Below are 20,369 nucleotides of genomic sequence, written 5' to 3'. Positions count from 1 at the left end.
TACAGTTCATATATCCCAGGCTGGAGAATCTGGCAACATGTAGGAATGCAGTGAAAATTAATCATCCCAGTCATTTTAATATATCTTCAGAATGGCTTATTGGTAGCAAGATTTTCTGATCAGTGGAATTGAACACTCCTGAGTTCAAATCTTTGTGACTGTAAACACATAGTTGGCTTAAGTTTTCTTGACTGAAAAAAATGGCATAGTTGGACCTGTGAACCCAGCTTGTCTATACCTTCTACTGCAGTGAGCTGAGGTTGTGTTGGGAGGCTTATTTTAACATAGGAACTTTCAAAGGCATATTAGGATTCCCATTTGTGATTTTTAGTACACATTCTAATTAGGGTTTTTGTTTTTAAGATTATGTTTTTAAAATGATATTAATCAGAAGGAAGAGGTGGCTCAACATGCACAGTTTTTTGGGGGCATTCTAGCATGTAAAAAAGTCTTGTATCATTTGACAGAGTGGAGGATATTTGAAGCATTTCTTAGATGATGGGTGATTTGGGTGTGTTATGGCAGCTTAATGTTACTTTAATGCTTAAAATAATGAGACATATAGAATTTGATTTTATAAATTGTTAATGTAGATATTTCATTGAGTTGCTAGGAAAACAAAAAAAATTCTTAAAATATACTACATCTGAAATGAAAGGCCAATTTGTTGAAACAGTGAAAAAAGCTGACATTTCCCTTCTCAGAATTTTGGCTTAATAGATATAATCTTATAGTAGGTTTTAAGATATCAATTTTTTGTTGTCATCAGGGATCAGAAATGGGTTATTTTCTCCTTTAATTTTACTCACCTATTCATCCTGTAAATATTTGAATATTTATTATATTGCAAGACTCTGTACTAGGCTCTCTGGGGGATGCAAAGTGGGGGAAAAAAGTGAACCATCTTCTTTAGGAGTTTATAATCTGGGAGGGAGTGATTATATTATTATTAATAATTATTATTATTCTCACCAAATAATAAAGTAGGGTATTGTTCTCACCAAATAATAAAGTAGGGTATTATTCATGTTGAAAGAGGTTAAGCAAAGTACTGTGGGATCCGGGATGATTAATGCAAAATGAGAGAAAGATGGTAGTTCTTGTTACAGTTTTAAATAGGTGATCATAATGAATATGTATACAGTACTTTCAAAATAAAATATTGTATTATTTTCCAAGAAAATTATTTTTTGAACTTCTACTTTGAAGTATTTGCCACGTCTATATTTTAGATATCCATTGGTGTTGGGGAATTTATTATGCATAAATATGGTTAAAGATATGAATGTGATGACATTTAATGAGAATTGTGGCCCTCTAGGTGTCAGGCAAACTTACGAAGGATTTTCCTCTCAGAAGAGTATTTTAAACAGGATACCCAATGCCATGTAGAACATGGAATACTCATGCATATTTCTGTTATCTGAATATAATAACTAAAGGCATGAATCACATATCATACTTATGAACAAGAGCTTAATCAAACATAATCTTTGTGTCTTCTCTCTGATAACTTTTCTTTTCATAGAGATGGAAAGAGAGAAGTTTGAATGAAGTGCATTTTTAAGTTGTGAAATCTTAATGTATGTAGTTTGTAGATTTGTAGAAAATCCCTTATAGAAAGGATCAGATGAGAAGAGTAGCCACTATTCTGGGAGCTGGGAAGTAGAGTGGCCACAGTTTAAGCCTACCACTGAGGCAGTGCTCAGGGTCACATGCCCACCTTCCCGCCAGCTCATATGCATCTCACTAAAGCCTGTATTTGCGAGGGAAGACTAGACGGCGCGAAAGAGCATGTTTTGTACTTTTATTTCATTTAAATTAGCACAAAGGGAGGGAACAATTTTGCTTCACATGTGAAGTCAGTCATTTCTTGGGTTGCTAGCTCAATGTTTTAGCAGAACAGCTGTTCTGTACAATGTGGCTTTCTGCAAGCAATATTTCTACTGCTAGAAAAGTGGCAGTCTGCCAAAGAGAGTGCCCAGACCAACCCCTAAACAAAAAAATCTTTTGTCAACGACTCTAATAATTTGTACAATTCAGGAAAGGGGGGTTGCACAGTCTTTGCAGATGTGCATTTATGATGCTATTTTTAAGCAGAGCAGCATGAAAGAATAGATTCATACGAATTGTAAGTTGATCATTCATTTTAAGCATTTGGCTTCTGCTCCTGCTAAAATTTCATTCTGTGGAAAGAAAACACAGCCAGCCCTGAAACGAGGTAAGGCAGGGTGTGACAAGATGAAATTCTTCATTTTCAGACCTGTGATGCCTGCTGAAAAACAAAAAGCTTTGGGGTCTTTCCCCCCCACTAAAGAGATAAATGCAGTTTGCTGATCCCCTCACGGCAGAAACTTGTTATCCTTCAGCATTTTGAGGAAATAAACTCTTAATAAGCCTGCATTCTTTTACAGCAGTCCATTCTCTGAAAATGAGTTTAAGTGCTGAAGGAAATGCCAGAAGCATTTACACAACCAGCGCCAAACTAATATGTGTTAATTCTCTGTAGTTTAACATCATAGACATCATGCAGTTTTTCTAGTATCAAAACCTGGTCTGGTTTCAGATCTGTCCTCTGTGCTCTGGTTATCCAAAATCTACAGCAACAGACTCTGCTAGCTTTGAACCCATGGATGGAGTTAAGAAAATAAGATGATTTCCATAAATTAAAGATCCTGGGGAAAGAACACTCAAACTTATACTAACAGCAGAGGATAAAATCTGATAGAATCCTCATCTTTTATTTTTATTCAATGGTACACCTAATATTTACATAAGAGAGAATTACATCTACTTTAGATTATTAAAATATGAAATCATATACTCAAAAATGACATAATATTTATTACAGACTTATTCTTTAAGGGTGATCACGGAGCAGAGACGACCATGGAGTATTTTAAGAGAACATAATAAAGTGAACTGTAGAATGTTCACTGCCTTGATCAAAGGCTTTCTGTAATTCTGAGTTGAGACTTTTGTTATTCTTATTTTTCTTTTAAAATATCCATTCTTTTCATATTCTGCATAGGTGCGAAAAATGCTCAATTAAATGGACTACATGTTGTATTAAACCAGGGGTATTTTTGCTCCAGTCAGAATGCAAACCACTTATGTTCATTCTATCTGTCCCCTGAAACTGTAACATTTTATGTATACTAATGAAAAACACGAACTGTGATTATGGGAAGTTGCTAAAATTGTGTTATTTCACTCTACCAATGCAGATATACTTTCAAAAATAGTCATTCAGGTGACCTGCTAGATCATACTTCATTGTTACTCAAGTGTTCTTCAAATATTCCTTCAGTTTAATGAGGATTTACACTGCAAATTATAATTCTGTTTACTTGTGCAAGCTTGCCAGTACAGAGTTACTACACTTTGTGAAATGACAAATCCTGGACAATTGTTTATATAAATTGTTTATAAAATATTTTATAAGTTCATAAAAATCAGTTTTTATATATCAGAGAAATTCTCTATATAAAGGATTTCTGTAGCAATTTGTATTTTGTAAAATCAGTTATTTTGCTAAAGCCATTGATGACTCCCCTCAGATATATATTTTATGTTCATATTTTTAACGTTTAATTTTCTTAAAGTAATGGAATGAAAAATCTATAAACAATACATTCGGGTTGTTGATTTGTATTTAATAGCTATATATTCCAGGAAAATATTGGAGACACAAAATTATTCATATTATATTCCTGTGACTTTGCTTGAGCCAGGTATCACTTTTTGGTTTAGAGCATACACTTCTTTAACATTCTAGTATGGAGATCTGTGATCATTCTTTACATTACACATTACCATTTCTAAAAATCATAGAATTCACATGCTGCTCTTTATAGCAATTTTAATATTAATTGGGTGGAAAAACATGCAAAGATACTACACATCATCACATTTCATTTCTTATAAAACCTCATGAGATGAGCATCATTTTTCCTTCTCGTATGTAGAACTCTTTTTAAGTTATTCCTGTTCTTTATGTGCAAAAGATATCTAAGTAAAGGGGAAAAGAGGGGGGTGGGGGTGTTCAAAGACTCTTTAAGTAAACTTAGATGCTTTGTATATTGACCAGTTTTTCTGAATGAAATGCATTCACTTTGGCCCTTGACATAGGCAAATGGTTCAAGAAGCTCAAATCCATTCATACTAGCCTCTATGCAAAAAGCAAGAGAAACTCAAAAATCATTTTCTATAAATGCTTCTCTATCACAATTCATGTAGATAGTCCTATAGAGAGAATTGATATGTATTTAATAATAATACCATGTAGTCTTATCAACCGTTAGGTAATGATTACATTTCAGCACATTCAGCCAGAACCCCCAAAAATAGATTGAGTGACGGTAGCAAGAAGACAGTTGCTTAGATTGTCATCCAGCTGATGTCAGTATTATTGTTTTTGTTAGCTTATGAGTAAACTTCACAAGAAGAAAACATTCAGATCCAGTCCACAAACTTCTCTCTAGAATGTAACCAAGTTGCTGGGCCAGCGTGGACTCAGATTAAGAGTGTGCGTGCTTTGGAGGGATTCATCCCCACAACAGAGCTTGTTTTCTTTGTTTAACAAGTACCTAAACTACACTTGCACACTTAATCACTCATTCATAGTTGTTTATATGTTGAAACCGTATTATGAGATCATACTTTCTGAATACACTCAATCTGTTTTTCATAAGTTGACATTCTACTATGGAATAGTGAGATGCATTGCCCAGTGTAAACTAGTGTCAGGTTTATAATCTCCCAATATCTTTAGTTCTTTGCTGAATTCATTTCCTTCTTCTGCATTGCTCTCTTTTTTGAATTATGTTTATGGCAAGCCTCACCCTTCTGTGATTAATGGGTGTTAAAACAGTGAAATCTGAATTCTCAGATTTTGTTCTACAATCACTTCCCTTAGCTTTCTTCTACTTCTATAATACTATTCTTTTCCTCTTCTCTATTTGTTCCCTATTTAAATGAGTCCTATAAGGTACACATTTCATGGTCTTGTTCAAAGAATTGCAGAGCAAAATTGTCGAACAGTAGTAACATTTTAAATAATGATTAAGCAATGCACAGAAGAGCAGCCAGTCCAAAGCAGATATTTAAGCACAGTTTTCTCAGAGACGTTAAAATTTCACTTCAGTTTCTAGGGCGTGTAGTGCTGGATGGTGGATTTGGGGGCTGAAGAAAACTGCCCATTGCATTGTATGCCACTTATACCCCATATGTATAACAAACCTTATATCCAAATCAATTGTATGCTATGGATCTCTGTGCTGATGTTAGTCATCTGATTTGCAGAGAACTAGAACTAATAACCTTTTCAAATGTTATCAAATGATGACAAATCAAATTACTTAAATGATGATTGATCAAGTATTTGATATTTTAATTTTGAATGAATCTACCTCAAGGACTTGATATTTCCCTTAGTTTGAGTAAAGACCACAAATGCTAAACAGTCACATAGTTCATAAATTTCACAAACAATGAACCCAGAATGCTATAAATTAACTTTATTTACTGACTTTAAAATAAATGAATGGCCTTTAGCATAGCTATAGACATAGCAAACTAAGTGGAAATAGAGGAAAAGCACCTGATTGGAAGTGCTTTTAAGTATGTTATAGGTTTGTTTTGGTTGCAAATGAATCTGACTAGATTTCTCAGTAGCAAAGGAGACAGAAACTCTTACATGTAGGTCATCCTGCATTTTAGGTTGCTAATGATTTCATTTTAATGTCACCGTTTAGTTACATACTGATCATTTATACTGACAACAAGGAAAAAAAGAAAACAAGGAACCTGTCATCAATCATTCATTTAATCAAGTAGCAAAAGTAGATAAATAAACATACTGAGTTAATTATTCTTCTGTATGTAATGATTGACAATAAAGCTAATTTATGCTTATTTTAACCCTTTAATATTTAGTGCTGTTAGGATTAATGGGAATTAGCAGTTGTAGAAGGACTTGCAGGTGACCTTCTTGTTCCTAAATTACCTTAAGGGAACTCAGTATTCATACTTGAGGTGTTTATTCATTTGAAATCTATCCTGATAAAGAGTTGTAGTTATTTGCATTTAAGCATATTAACTCTATGCTATCAAATATAATGAAAAACAATTACACTATGTTGGTCTGCCTCCTTTGTATTAGTCCTATTCAGACTCTCTAATGAAGACTTTTTCTTTGAAATGTACATTCTTAATATGTAAAATAATTTGTAACCATATACAACTATGCTGTCAATTCAGATGTTTATTAGATAAAGCATGAGTGGAAAAGAAGTCTTAGTGACAGTAAAACACTAAAATACCTGTTAAAAGGGTCCTTGAAAGTTATGAAAACCTATTTTTTGGTTTGCTAGCATTTTTTCCTCCAGTTTTTCCACAAAGATTTTGTCCGGTGGCAATTCCTTTTAAAAAATAATGTTACTTTTTTTTAGACTTTCCATAAACAAGATATTCTTCAGGTAAGTGTGTATAATAAATCAAAAGTTATAAATATTTTCTCTGGAATCTTTCTATCGTTCTTGTCTAAATCAGCCTGCACCCAAGAAATGGGAAAGTAATAAGCAGACCTAAGGGATTTAGGCATGCAAATAGGAATTCAGTTGTTGATTAAAATTATTGTACTAAGATTTGAAAGATAAAGAAACTGTGGTTGCCTCTATGGTTAGATATGTATTTCTTCTAGAAGCATTTTATTAAATGCCATTTTCCTTAGCGATTTTAATGTTTAGTGTAGCCAAATTTTAACCATTCACTGAATCGACTTCTCTTCCAGCTCGTAAGTCAGGCCAGTTCAGTTCTATGAAACTAGAAATGAAATTGGAGAGAGTTGGTGAGCGAGAAAACCCTGGCCGTGTGGTGGCTAGACCAGAGCACATTTTGCACAAATGCCATCCTTTGTGTAGACTCTCTTTTGTCCCATTTCCCCAAAAAAGTTTGTGTAATTTTTTTGTTTTGGCTTTTTAGAAAATTATCAAGTTTATGGGCCTGGAACTCTATACCTATGAACAGTAAATTCCAGTAGACTTCAAGCTCATATCACTGTTCCTAGATTCCCACATTTGGTTTTTGATTGCTCATGTTGCAACTCACTGTCTGTAAGCATTTGGCTATAATAAGAGGTTTTGCTCATGATGCTTTCTGACAACTTGAATAGACATGGTATTGTAGCTATGTCTGTAATGGCAAAGTAAAATTTGAAAAATATACAATATTTAAATTGTATGCTACAAACTAGATAAAACCAGATACCGAAAATCATTCATTTTGTCAACTCAGTGTGTAAATGAAGGACTATGCATTAATGGCGAAAATATAGCTTTGGAAATAATAAATTTAGTGTTATCCACATTTCTTAAGTTTAAAACAACTGTATTTGATGAATGAATTCCTCTATCACCCCACACACCTCCTGCCATAGATGCCTTTAAGCTTTATTAATTTCTGTGTAAATGTGTTAAAGTGAAACCTTTTCACTCTTTTTTTTTTTTAATCCTTTGTTTGGCTTCTTTTTACCTGCATGCATTAATTAAGTGATAGTATAAATGAGGAATGAGAATTTGTGGTCTTTTTGTTCACTGAAATAATGGTTGATCTCTTTAGCTTTTGTCCGATTTATGGCTTTCCTTTTTTGTTTTTCAGCTAAAAATCTGCAACTAGCAGGTTAAGCGTAATGTAGATTATAATCACTGTGGTAAGAGTGAAATCAACAACTCTGTTATTCCTTCCTTGACAAATCCTCTTTGGTGTTCTCTGATGGCATATATTTGAAAGAGAAAGTAAAAACGGGGAAAATGGTACTAGAGACTCTCTAAGTAGGTAATATATACAGGTGCACATATATACACCCAAATACAATCACAGTTTTGGACAGAAATATTTGAACTGAAATATTTAGTCCAAATCTACTGTCATTCTGTTCAGGAGGAAATAAGAACTCTGAAATCTGTATTTCTTGTCACTCTCAGACACAGAACCAAATGAATCTTTTGACCGCAAGTGCATCTTTCATACAAAAGACTAAAAGTTCTGCTGATACGATTCTTTTTTTTTTTTTTGAGGCAGGATGTTGCTCTGTCACCCAGGCTGGTGCAGTGGCACAATCATAGTTCAGGGCAACCTTGAACTCCTTGACTCAAGCGATCCTCCCCTCCCACCTCAGCCTCCTGAGTAGCAGGGACTATAGGTGTGCATTGCCAAGTCCGACTAATTATTTTTTAATTTTTTGTAGACATGGGGTCTTGCAATGTTGCCCAGGCTGGTCACAACCTGATACAATTCTGAAAGATAGTTGGCATCTATTTGATTCATCTTAATCAGCAGGTTCTGTATGCCCCAGCCCCAGGGTTCAAAGGAAGAAAGATGGCAAGGTTGGTTCTGGTTTGACTTCTGTCCTTTCTGGATTCATCTCCTGTCACTACTGAAAAAGAATCAAAGAGGAAAGGATTGTTTTTAGATGCTTGTACTTGTCCAAGTGGTGGATTGAAGCTAAAGTTCTCTACCTGACCATCAGGTTCCCTCATTTTGTTTCACCTCAAGCTCTGGCCTGCTCCTGTGTGTTACTTGCACAGCAACTGTCTAGTTGAAAGTCTTAAAGTTATTAGCAGTTACTCTCCTTTCTATTACCTCATTGTAATTTTATTTATTAATTTAGAATTGAAAGTATATAGTATCCATCTGACATGTGTGCATGGAGCTTGGAGATAGAAAAGAAGGAGAAGATGCATTTCTCTTCATGAAATGTTTGTAATTTATTTGTAGAAACAAGACTTACTGATACAAAAAATCTGGAGAGCATTTGTGAGAGCATCGAATATCAGGTGCAGTGTGAGCTGCTTATTAAACTAAAGAACAACCCTAGCCTGGAGGATGTTAGTGCATTTTCCTAAGGCAGAGAGGCCCTGAGACTTGTGGCTGGCTTTGAAGTCAACTCCCCGTGACTTTGGTTGATGGACATTCACAGGTCTGGCTTCGACAGTTTAGTCTGTGACATGGCAAAGTAAAGATCATTTTGTCTCGATTTTCCACAGGTCTTAAGAAAATGTGGAAAAACTCATATATTCAAAGATACATTCATACACTGCTCTGAGTTTCTTGGAGAAGCTGTTTAAGTTCACATTGACCACAGCAACATTATACTGAACCTGTCTTAGCTTTAAAGTTTTCAGTCTTTATGAAAGATAAATCAGTGTTTTGATTTTACAGTTCATTACAAAGCCCAAACTGGATTATCTAAATAATGAGATTTTTGTTTACATTTTCAGTGGCTTTTAGGAAAAACTTAATATGTTATGATTAAACCTTTCATAGGCTATGGTTGCCTTTTTGAAGAAACATCATGTTTTTAACACAACAGAGCAACCGTGGATACATAGGTACGTGTTCATTGAATCTTTACTACAGAAATGGAGTGTGGTTATTTAACATTTTGAAGACTTGTCTTGACGTCAGATTCTTTAGATTTCTGATACTTCATCATGCTCGTTGATGTAATCTTACTGTAGCTCTCATGTTTTCTCTTTCTTTGTTAAATAGCATTTCCTGGAATTTGGAATGCCATTTTTCTTGGCACTTTAGTGGGCAGCTTATGCACTCAAGGCATCACCTAAGTACCAGCAGCACATTCTTGACTGAATAATGATGTATGTGGAATGTTACTTTTTTTTGCCTTATAAATGGATAGCAATTTACACAGCTGTGGATGTGGGATGTTTCCATCCCAGACCATGTTGTAAGAAAAATTGAATGACAGTGAGCAAAACAGCAGTAATTATAAAACTAATTACTAAATGCTGATGATGCCCATAGGCTTTGCATAACTAAAATTAGAAAAGGAAATTGCTTTCGGCTTCAGAGAGGCAACATGCTAGTTATTTCACTGTTTCAGTCAAAATGGAGGGTAGTATATAAAGTTCAATCAGGAAAATACATGCATACATATATATCTATATATCTATAGATTTGCATATACATATATTTTTCTATGTTGAAATGTTATTCACTCTATATTACAATTTTATTTATAGAACTTGATGCACAGGTATTTACATAAAGAAGGTAAGTATATTAAAATATTTGAATGCAGTATATAAACTATGCATTTTTGCATATGCTATAATGATAACATTAAAATGAATATATTTACAATATATTTGTATATATTTAGTTTTTCTCATGTACATTTTCACGAGCAAAATGTATACATTTCCGCTCTTGCATAAAGAACCCTATCTTAGGAATTTGTAGCACATTTTTCAAAAAGAATTATTTAAAAACATTAAAACATTGATTGGCTCAGAACAAAATGAACTATCATGTTTTGGGAAAGCAAATGATTGATAAATTCAAAGTCTATGAGGCATACCTTTGTTTATGCTCAATTTGGAGCTAAGAAATACATGACATTAACTCCAAAGAAGTCACTAAGATTGTAAACATATTACTTGCAGACCCCAGACAGTTCTAGGATTATAAATGTTAGAGCTGATATTGATAATCTTCAAATAAGAAGTACTAGGATAATGAATTCTGTTAATATGCATGTAAATGGAAAATTATTTAACGAGTTTTAAAATGCGATCATTTTTATTGAAAGCATATCCTTGTTCCTTACAATTAGTTGGTTTCTATTTCCATTCTCTCTGCAGTCCTATAAATAAATGTTGTAAACTCTTCTGAATAAACTATTGCTGGTTATGTTTAAGTTTCAGATTAAGTAGATCATGGATCAGGAAGATGAATCATTGTTGATACAGAGGAAAAATAAATACCACATTTACAAATTTGAGTAGTTTGAATGACCTAAAATATAATTTTCTGCTGCATGTTATTTTAGAAGTCTTAAGAAATTAAAATGGCAAAAGACAATACTGTCTGTACATGTCTATTATTGAAATGAAAACCAAGTATAGTTGAATCAAGGATGTAAGGAAATTCTTCTTGTAACTTTCACCTAGTAGGGCAGTGCAATGAGTTAGTTCTTCCCATTTGTGGTAGTGAATTTAGTAATTAGTTCTTTTACCAAGGCAAATGTTCTAATGGAGGGATAAATCACAGAATGCCATATAAAATGAATATGGAAAGTCTTGCTTCATGTGGAATGTCTGGTAATTTAGTCAGCTGAAACTAATATGTGTACAAGTTGAGGCAAATTCTCCACTTCTGCAAGTCATGCAAGGTACTGAGAGTTATAACAAATCACTGCTGCTTATCAGTTGTCCTTCACGTGTGAGGTTATGTCAGTCATAAAAATAAGTGTGTGATCAAGACTTCAAAAGGCTTCGAATGAGCTAAAATGCAACCAGCATGTTTGTGTCATTTTTTCAACGGCATATATTTGGCCTCACATTTATTAGCTTCCAGTTTGTTCACCTGGAGGTCTGAGGGGAGAGGAGGTAAGAGGACTTCTCAGTGTGTTAGTGCTGAGAAACATTGGTTTTCTTTTAGTTAAGTGATAAAGGGGAGTTTCAGGGGAAAAGGGGATGAGCAAGTGGAAGAGAGGTGTGTACTTATAGAAAACCACTTCATCCAACAGATAATTACTGAGGATCTAATATGTGCCAGGCTTATAACCATCTTGAAAGAAAACAAACTTGGCACTAGGTGATGTTTGAACTCAAAATTCTGTCATTTTATGTGTGAATCGAATTTTAGTAGAAGACAGATAGCAAAACAGGTTTTCAAGGATATTTGTTCAAAATTCATTGTCATTTGACTCATTAAGGCAACAGACAGTGGCCTGTGGGGTACTTTTTTTATCCATCAGTACCAGGAAGCAAGTCTTGCTCACAGTCAAGATCATTTTCTACAAATTTTCTGTCATGTTTCACCTTGGTAATCTCCATCTCTTGTGTGCAAAAAGAAACAATTTATTTTCAACACTTGAGGGATATAGAACATCTGACTGCTGTCATAACCTATTGTTTTTAACATAAACTTTATAACTGCATTTGCCTTGAAATATTTGCCCATTATTGCATAAATCTGAGCCGTGTACAGAAGTGTCACCTTGTGCTCTCCAGCATCAAAATGGAGACCTATCACTTAGAAAGTGCAATTTGCTCCCTTCACATACATTTACTTCAACAAAATTAGAAATCTTTTTTTTTCATAATTGAGTTAAACAGTGCAGTAACTGAAGAAAAACTTATGAGAGAATGCACTGCTTTTAACCATAGGAGTAGAACCCCTCAAATGTGGCTAAGGGCCTGCTATATTTTCCTTTAGCAAAAGATGGTTGATTGCTTAATGGTCAAAGCACTACTAAATAGCCTATTCCACTTTACTAGAGAAAATGTGCTTTACATCAGTTGCACAATGTAATTCTTTCTATTATTTTGGTGGAATTGTTTTACCTTGCATGGAAGGATGCATGTAAGAGAGAGGATGATTTGGTAATCTTTTGTACTATATAAGATTTCTAAAATATATTATTCAAAGGATTCTGTTCACTTACAAAGCTGGAGCCCTTTGCAGTGTACTCTGATCATTCACTTACAGAATGCTATAGTTTACTACTCAACATATCTGGTTTAAAACCAAAATAAATGTTTATATTAAGCTAATTCTTGGCTCCATTTTGTGTCCCTACTCTTTATTTTTCTTTTTAATACATTTCTAATTTTATATTTCATATACCCTTCTAAGCTGTATTAAATAATAATTGGATTCTTTTTATATCCTATGAAAAGAATTGTCTAATTTCATTGCATGAAATAAAGCCTTCTTTTTGTGTTTATAGCCTTGTCTATGAACGTTTAATTCATCATTGAGCTAAAGTAAACATTTATTGTAACATATATTATTTTGCATTTTTCTTCTGGTTAGTACTCTTCTTTAATAAACTCCGATTCACTGTTGGAGAAGTCAAGGGAACACTTGTTGTTTCCCATGCTCTGCCTTTTCCTCTCTTGAGAGACCACATCACTCCCTTTCATTATTGCCATTATTTTGAACTGTTTTACAGCTGGTTCCTAGTCTGACATCATTTTGTAATCTTTAAAATGTAGTTTGTAAGCACCTCTTAGGGACTTAATATTTCTACCCTGTTATAGCCTTTTAATTGACTGATCAGTTGCCATTTTAGAAGTTTTTTCTGTAGGTTTGGCCTCTGCTGCCTTCTTTGTGTTCTTTTTCATTTTTATACTAATAATTACAATACTTCCCAATTAATTGCCATTTGTGAATATAATTGATGTGTTTCCTCCCTCTCCAGACCACTAATGAAGATGTTAAATAAGTCTTAGCATGAGGCTAACCTCAGCAGAATTCCCTTGGACCACTAGCATATTAGAGTTTACCATAGCTCTATTTATTTTCTTTTAAGAGTGCTTCTGGTTGAGACGTTTTAATTCATTTTCTAGTATTTCACAATAGTGAAGCTCTGCATGAAGTGTCTGTCTAGATATACTATGCCTAGTGAACTCTGATTTTCTGAAAACTAAGGCTATTGATTTACTTAGATGTCCTAGAATCTTAAAAGCATTTTTTTGCATTCTAGACAGTGAAAACAAAAAGCTTTTGTAAATGTAATGTGTGAGATATTATCACTATAAGATAAATTCAACTCATTTTTTTCTTGTTTTGCAGTATTGGCACAAGGGAGTGCATCAAAGGTGTTTAACACAAACTATGTAGCTGTCTTAGAAGAGAGTGTGCCTCCATTTCAGCCCAACAATATTGGGTCCACTTATTCTATGATCAGAATATTACAAAGGGAGTGGAGAATAATTTATATCAGAGGTTCTGTGACGGAATGAAATGGAGCTCTTTTGAAGTATGATCTCTGAAAGCACAGCATGAAGCTCAAATAAAGTGAAGGACATTCGCTATTACAAGTAATGTCCTTAATAATCTTGTTAGTCTAGTCTCCCTCTGTACGAGACAAATGGAACATTATTGGCTTATGGGCTGTAGTAAATAATTTAGTTTCCAATATTCAGGCTGCTTTGACAGTAAATTAAAATGACATGAAAGGAGCTTGTTGAATAAAGAAAGTATCCAATCAAATTTAATTGGCATGACTAAGGCAGTAGAAATATGTTTTATAATTAAACCATGTTGTCTTGGAGCTTTATAAGCATGTATGAATCAAAATGTCAAAAATTATTCTTTGATACTGTGCATTTAAAACTTTGCATGGTGAATAGTTTCCTTAAACAAGCTTCTAGACATGCATATTGATGTAACATGAAAATAGTTTCATGTTTTAAATAATAAGTGATAAACTTACTTCTTCATTAATAAACCCTTGCAAGTAGCAATTCTGATAACAGGCCACTTAGAAGTCTCCCTTATAAAAATGTTGTTTTCTAATTGATATACTAATAATTCAGAGAAGGTTATGATTTTTATTTTGGCTATCTTATGATTCTTCAGTGCTCAACCTTTTGGTGAAGAAAAATAAGTTGCAAACTCACTGAGCAGAATAAAGAATAGAGAATGAATAGTATTGAGAATAAAAAAACAAATAATGCAAGATATATTTTGGTTTATAGTTACCTTCTCAAATTCAAGATGAATTAGATTTCCTACATTTGACAGTAGACGTGTCAAGTACCCTTCTCCTATAAAAGTCAGGAAGCCATGGGAATTTCAAATTTTTGTATGACCACCTGTCCCGTTTTTTCCCTTCCCGGAAAGTGGTACATAAGTAAGTGCCCATTGTAATAAAATTTCTAATGACGGTCTTTCCACAACTTAGCTGGAAAATATATGGTGGTGTCTGAGTCTGCAGAGATTGCTTATAAAAACAGAAATGAGCTTAGTGAATCATTTTTCATTCATAGCCTTTTCAAATGTCCTAGTCAGAGTAAGCTAAAGATTAGAGAAGGTAAGCGAGAAGAGAGGCTCCGATGCGTCAACATTATTCAAACTATGAAGATCATATGTGACTTTTTCTTAGAGATTTGGGTATTATTATTTTCTAATCTCTTGATAGCTTTTCAGTTCAGGGAAGATTTTTCATGAATAGTCACTCTCTTCTCTTGATTAGACCCAAATGCAAGTAGCTGCTTCAGAGATAATATGGTTTGTGTTTACATTGCTCCAAGATAAATCTAAGACAATATGCTACAAATTCATTGTATTGCTCTTCATGCAGTGCTGTAGCATTAGATGATGTGGAAATGCATAAAATATTTTCTTTGAATAAAAAATGATGAAAATGAGTACTCATTAAAGTCTGCCCTCTTTACAGTCTATATTTGAAGGCTTTTGAACCTAAAACACAATTTTTATTAAAATTTTGGCCTAGGAACAAATTAGGGGGACTGTTTTTAAAAAATCATTTTTCCTTAGTGTTTATCTAGTAACCTCCATATGCATGCTAGTTATAACTTTCTCTAGTTATAGAGAAAGGTTAAGTTTTAATTGTTTTCTGTTGTTTGGTTTTTATTTTAAATATATATCTAGCAAAAATTATTACTCACATAATGTTTTATGTACCATTGTGACCTGAAAGGATAAAAATAAATGAATAACTTTGTAATGGAAGCAGAAAAGCCTCATTAGAGAAAGTTTCTGGAGAGGAGAATGCAAGCCGGGCTATCTATCGCTTTAGCTATAATCACTATGTCTGAGAATGCCATTCTTTCTTGTTAATCCTAAGTAATGTATATCAAGACTTTTTTTTAATACCTACTCCAGTGGTTCTCACACTTCAGCATGCATCAGAATCAGCTGGAGGTCTTGATAAAACATTGCTAGACCCCTCTTCCGGAGTTTCTGATCCAGTAAGTCTAGGGTGGGGTCCAAGAATTTTAACTAGTTCCCAGGTGATGCTGCTGCTGCTGGGGAAACACACTCTGAGAACCATTCACTCATATTATCAACAGCCAATTATTAACCCCGTCTGTGGGCTAAGAACTTGTCTGTGTCTGCTGCCTGGATGCTGAAGGTCTGTTCCAGGGGAAGCTAGCACAGAACATAGACATTTAAGAAGAGCAAAGATGCTACCTTGGGCATTGGCCTAGAGCACCATGGCCGTTTATGGCAAAACACATAAGCCAGCTTTACCAATTAAAAAAAAAAAAGTGCAAGCTGAAGTCTGAAGGATGAGTAAGAGCTTCCCAGGAGAAATGGAAGGGAAGGAGGAAAAACAGATATTTTGGTGACAATTTGTATTTTTATTTAGTGTCAGTATTACTCCGAAACATTATTAATGTTCTCTAAAGGGGAAAGTTACTATTGCTTTTAAACATTTGACCAATTGATGTTTAGAAAGGAATAAAATAATGTGAAATCTTCTTTTTCCAGAAGGCTTCCCAGCCCAGCCCACTTCAGTTCTGTGCACAGAGGTTTGTTTGATTTCCTATACATGTTGTGGTGTCTTTTGCACTATGCCTACTATTTGGAAAATCTAACTTTCAATTTTATTGATATCTACATTTGTTAAAACAAAAAAAAAAAAACCAAAAAACAACAACAAAAAAAAACCCAAACAACTATGCACCAAAGCACAATATTAGGATTTTCACCATTTTTGGTTGGTTCCCATTGTTATAATTTGCATTTTACTTCCCAGTTACATGGATTCTTATATCTTCTACTTCTTCCAAGCTTATAGAGGGTACCCAATAAATGTATTAGAAATTTAAAAAATATTTTCTGTTTTTAAGTAGTTACTTAATTGAATTGCATTTATTTATTTTATCAGTCTTTTGGGTTGATCTAGCTCAGAAAGCAGTTGGGCATTTGAAACTACATGATGCTTCTAGGAATAAAGATCTTAAGATGATAGTGGTACATAAACACTTGTGGCTTCTGCTGTCTTGGACCTTATATCTTATGGGCGTAATGTAAGTAAAAAAACCCTTATATTTATCTGCAATTTTTTTTTGGCAGCTTGCTTGCTTTCAATTTTGTCTCGTACAAACTCTAAAATATATTATTTTCATTTTACAGATGAAACAGGCCAAGAGAGGCTAACCATGAGACTACATGGCCTCTAAGTGGTACAGTCAGCATTATAATACTCTTTTGATCAGTATTCTACTCTTTCTACTACACCACTTTACCAGAGCTTTTAATTATTTATGCTTGCCCAACCTGGAATGCCGAAACCGAAAACCCCAACTCAGCAAGGCATGAGTGAAGGCCACCCCATACGTGTCAACTTGAGTGGACATGCCTTCCTTTCATTGTTTTCTTCTGACCTTGTCTTTGCACTTGATTTGGGGACAAGTGGTTTTCCTCTAGGCCAGTGGTTTTAAACTTCTTTTCTCATTTAGTCTGATAATATTTTATCTTGACAACAAATACACATACAAACAAATACACAGAAGGCTATTTGAAAATCATAGCTCTAGGCATTGGTTCCTCACCCTGGCAGTTCTCCTGATGTAGCTGAAGGCTTTTATGGGAAGGATATAGACTCTTTTTCATAACAGCAGGTGGTATGACTGGGGCTATAGATGATACATGTATTTTTTAATATGATTAAAACACATTTTCAATCATATTAAAATAATATATAGATGCCCTAGTCAAACCACCTGATTCAAAACATTCATTGAATATCTGTTAGACAGTCGTGATGATCAACCTCATTGGAGAATAACAATGATAACTAATACTACTGAGTATTTCTGTGTGCCAGTTTCTATTAAGTGCGCTTCATGAATTATCTCATCTAATCCTCACAATACAGAATTAACCAGTTAGAAGAACCACAATTCAAACCCAGATAATCTATCTCCAGATCCAAAGCCCTTAACTTATATGATGTAGGGTTCTGTCCTAACTTCTCTCTTCTGCCCTCAATCAGATAGGTGCTTCCTGGTTCTGAAATGGGGGATATCTGTTGCCAAGATATAGATTCCTATAAAGTAGCCTATTAAAAAGTAGGTTATTTTTAAATGATAATACATATTTATACCAGAAGTAAATTACCAGATAAGAATATGAAATGAATATGCTCTGTCCACCCTGTTATTCACAAGAAATGTTCTCAAGTACAACAGTAAGAATTTCCAAACCAGATTTAACATTTCACAGAGTTAAACACACTGTGTGAGGACTCATTACAGTTTCCTCTAATACCTGTTGGGGTTGTCTGTCAAACATTTCCTGACACTGTGTTAGTGAAAAAGTCCAAAGCTATCTCATACTATGGTGAATTAAAAACAAAAATAGTTAAATGAGTCATACTTTTAAGTGTTCTGGACAATGTACAATATCAATACCAAATCATATTTTAATTTTTATTAGCAATAGGCATTTATTTTTTTAGCTGACTTGCCAATTTCCATGATCCTTAAAAACAAACAAAATCTTACTTTTTAGTTGCTGCTTTTTCTCCTCTCAGCAACTTTATAGGTGGCAGTGAGGACATGGATTTGGAAGTCACCTGACTTGAGGTCAGAGCATGGCTCTGCCAGTAACCAGCTGTGTAACCTTGGGTAAGTCTATGATATGCCCTGAGTCTCAGTTTCTGTCTCTGTGTCACTGAGACTGTTAGTGCCCACCTCATAAGGTCATGGTGAAGACAGCATGAGATAAGCTGAGTGGGACCAGCAGCCCAGTGTCCATTCCTGTTAAGAACTAAGTGCTCGCTTGTTCCTTTCCTATCTTCAGAGCTTTGATTCTAACTAGAAGGGTATCTTCTTTGAATTTGGTCTGACAAAATTCTGGTCTTTGGAAGAGAATGTGTTGTTCCTCATCTAAGCTTTGCTAGTGAAATAGTAGGCAGGCTGGGCATGGTGGCTCACGCCTATAATTCCAGCACTTTGGGAGGCTGAGGTTGGTGGATCACCTGAGGGTCAGGAGTTCGAGATCAGGCTGGCCAACATGGCGAAACCCTATCTCTATTAAAACTATTAAAAAAAAAAAAGAAGAAAGAAAAAGAAAAAAGGCCAGGCCTGATGGTAGGTGCCTGTAATCCCAGCTACTTGGGAGGCTGAGGCAGGAGAATTGCTTGAACCCGGGAGGCAGAGGTTGCAGTGAGCCAAGACCATGCCATTGCACTCCAGCCTGGGCGACAGAGCAAGACTCTGTTTCAACAAACGAACAAACAAAAGAAAGAAAGAAAAAGAAATAGTAGGCAAAGACAGAACTTCCTAGTGCTGTATTTGTGCAAACTTCCTTACATTCTAAAGTAGAATGTACTTTAGAGAGTATTTTAGAATGTACACTCTAAGATAGAATTCTAAGACAGAATGTACATTCTAAAGTACTCTCCCCATTATTACCTGTGTTAATGTGATATAATCATTTGCATTTTAATTTTTTTAAGCGTTGTAAATACCATTGCAGATCAAAGATTTTCTGATTTTGACTCTGGGGAAACCAGCTAAGCCTTTCAGTACCTCAAATAGCTGATTATGAATAGATGGTATTGCTTTTTGTTTTATGTTACCTTTTTCTGATGAATTTTTTAAGAAATATTCAGAATTGCCTTTTTACTTTACTTGAATATGAGGAGAAGGCTTTGGGCTGATTTTGAAATAGAGGCTGGTTGCCTTAAAAACTGCCACAGTGGAAGCCCTTTATGATCCTGGTGGTGCATATGCAAGGACAGCGGGGCATTGTGCATTGATGCAGGCTTTTCCTGTAAATTCTTTCTACTTTTTGGTAAAATTCACTACCAGTTAGTAAAATGACCACAGTTTATTTTATATTTGTCACAATTTCCACATAAAAAGTCATACTCAGATTGGAAATTCAGCAGTTTAACTTCAAACATTCCTTCCATAATTTGTTTTTAGAAGTCTTCATGTAGAAAAGATAGAATTACTTTAAAGTAAAACCTATTTGCTAATAGCACTTTTTTTATTTTGTAGAAATCATCCTTAGTAGTGAAGTGTGGGTTACTAGATGAAAACTGTAGAGAATATACATTCACCCTAGTCTTTGCTCTCAGATTCATTATAGACCTGGAAAGACAAGCACCCCAAACCCAGAAGGGCAGTGTTTGCAGAATCCAGTGTTTAAAAAGTGAATTCTATTTTCATGATATAGTTTAGTTAACTAGACAACTTCTGTCATGGCAAAATTGTGATGAAGGCTAAGTTCCATCCATGCAGGGCAAGATGCATGAACTACAATGTGTGAAAAATGACTGCAAGTGATAGATTTTTACTGAACCAAATTCACAGTGATACAACTGCTTACGTTTTCACAGTGACACTTATTAGAACTTATGAGAATCATAACAGATAATCTCTTCCTAAAGGCAACATAACTTTGTATCAGGTGCAGGATTGTGTATGTTACTGCCTAGGTGTGTAGTTCGTCTTGTTTAGTTTGGACACTGCCACGTTGGCTGTTATAAAAACAATTTAAAATTCTTACCAGTATGTTAAACAACTTCCAATTCTTTTCATGATTCATAATTTTGGATGCTCTAATCTTTA

General features: G+C 34.5%; 1 protein-coding gene and 1 long non-coding RNA gene across 21 annotated transcripts in view; both read left to right on the top strand.

Moving 5' to 3' along the window:
• LOC105477952 (neuronal PAS domain protein 3) overlaps positions 1-20,369 on the top strand; it is an 861,371-nt gene that overhangs the window by 282,228 nt on the left and 558,774 nt on the right. The gene's annotated exons all lie outside the window — the stretch shown is intronic.
• On the top strand, positions 8-18,850 carry LOC139364053 (uncharacterized). Its single transcript, XR_011625267.1, has 3 exons — positions 8-9,392; positions 10,044-10,074; positions 13,606-18,850. It is a non-coding gene; the product is annotated as an uncharacterized lncRNA (long non-coding RNA).

This window comes from Macaca nemestrina, chromosome 7 (genome assembly GCF_043159975.1).
Source record: "Macaca nemestrina isolate mMacNem1 chromosome 7, mMacNem.hap1, whole genome shotgun sequence".
NCBI classification, from domain to species: Eukaryota; Metazoa; Chordata; class Mammalia; order Primates; family Cercopithecidae; genus Macaca; species Macaca nemestrina.
Note: the sequence above shows the minus strand (reverse complement) of the source record. Positions and strands in the feature narration are given on the sequence as shown.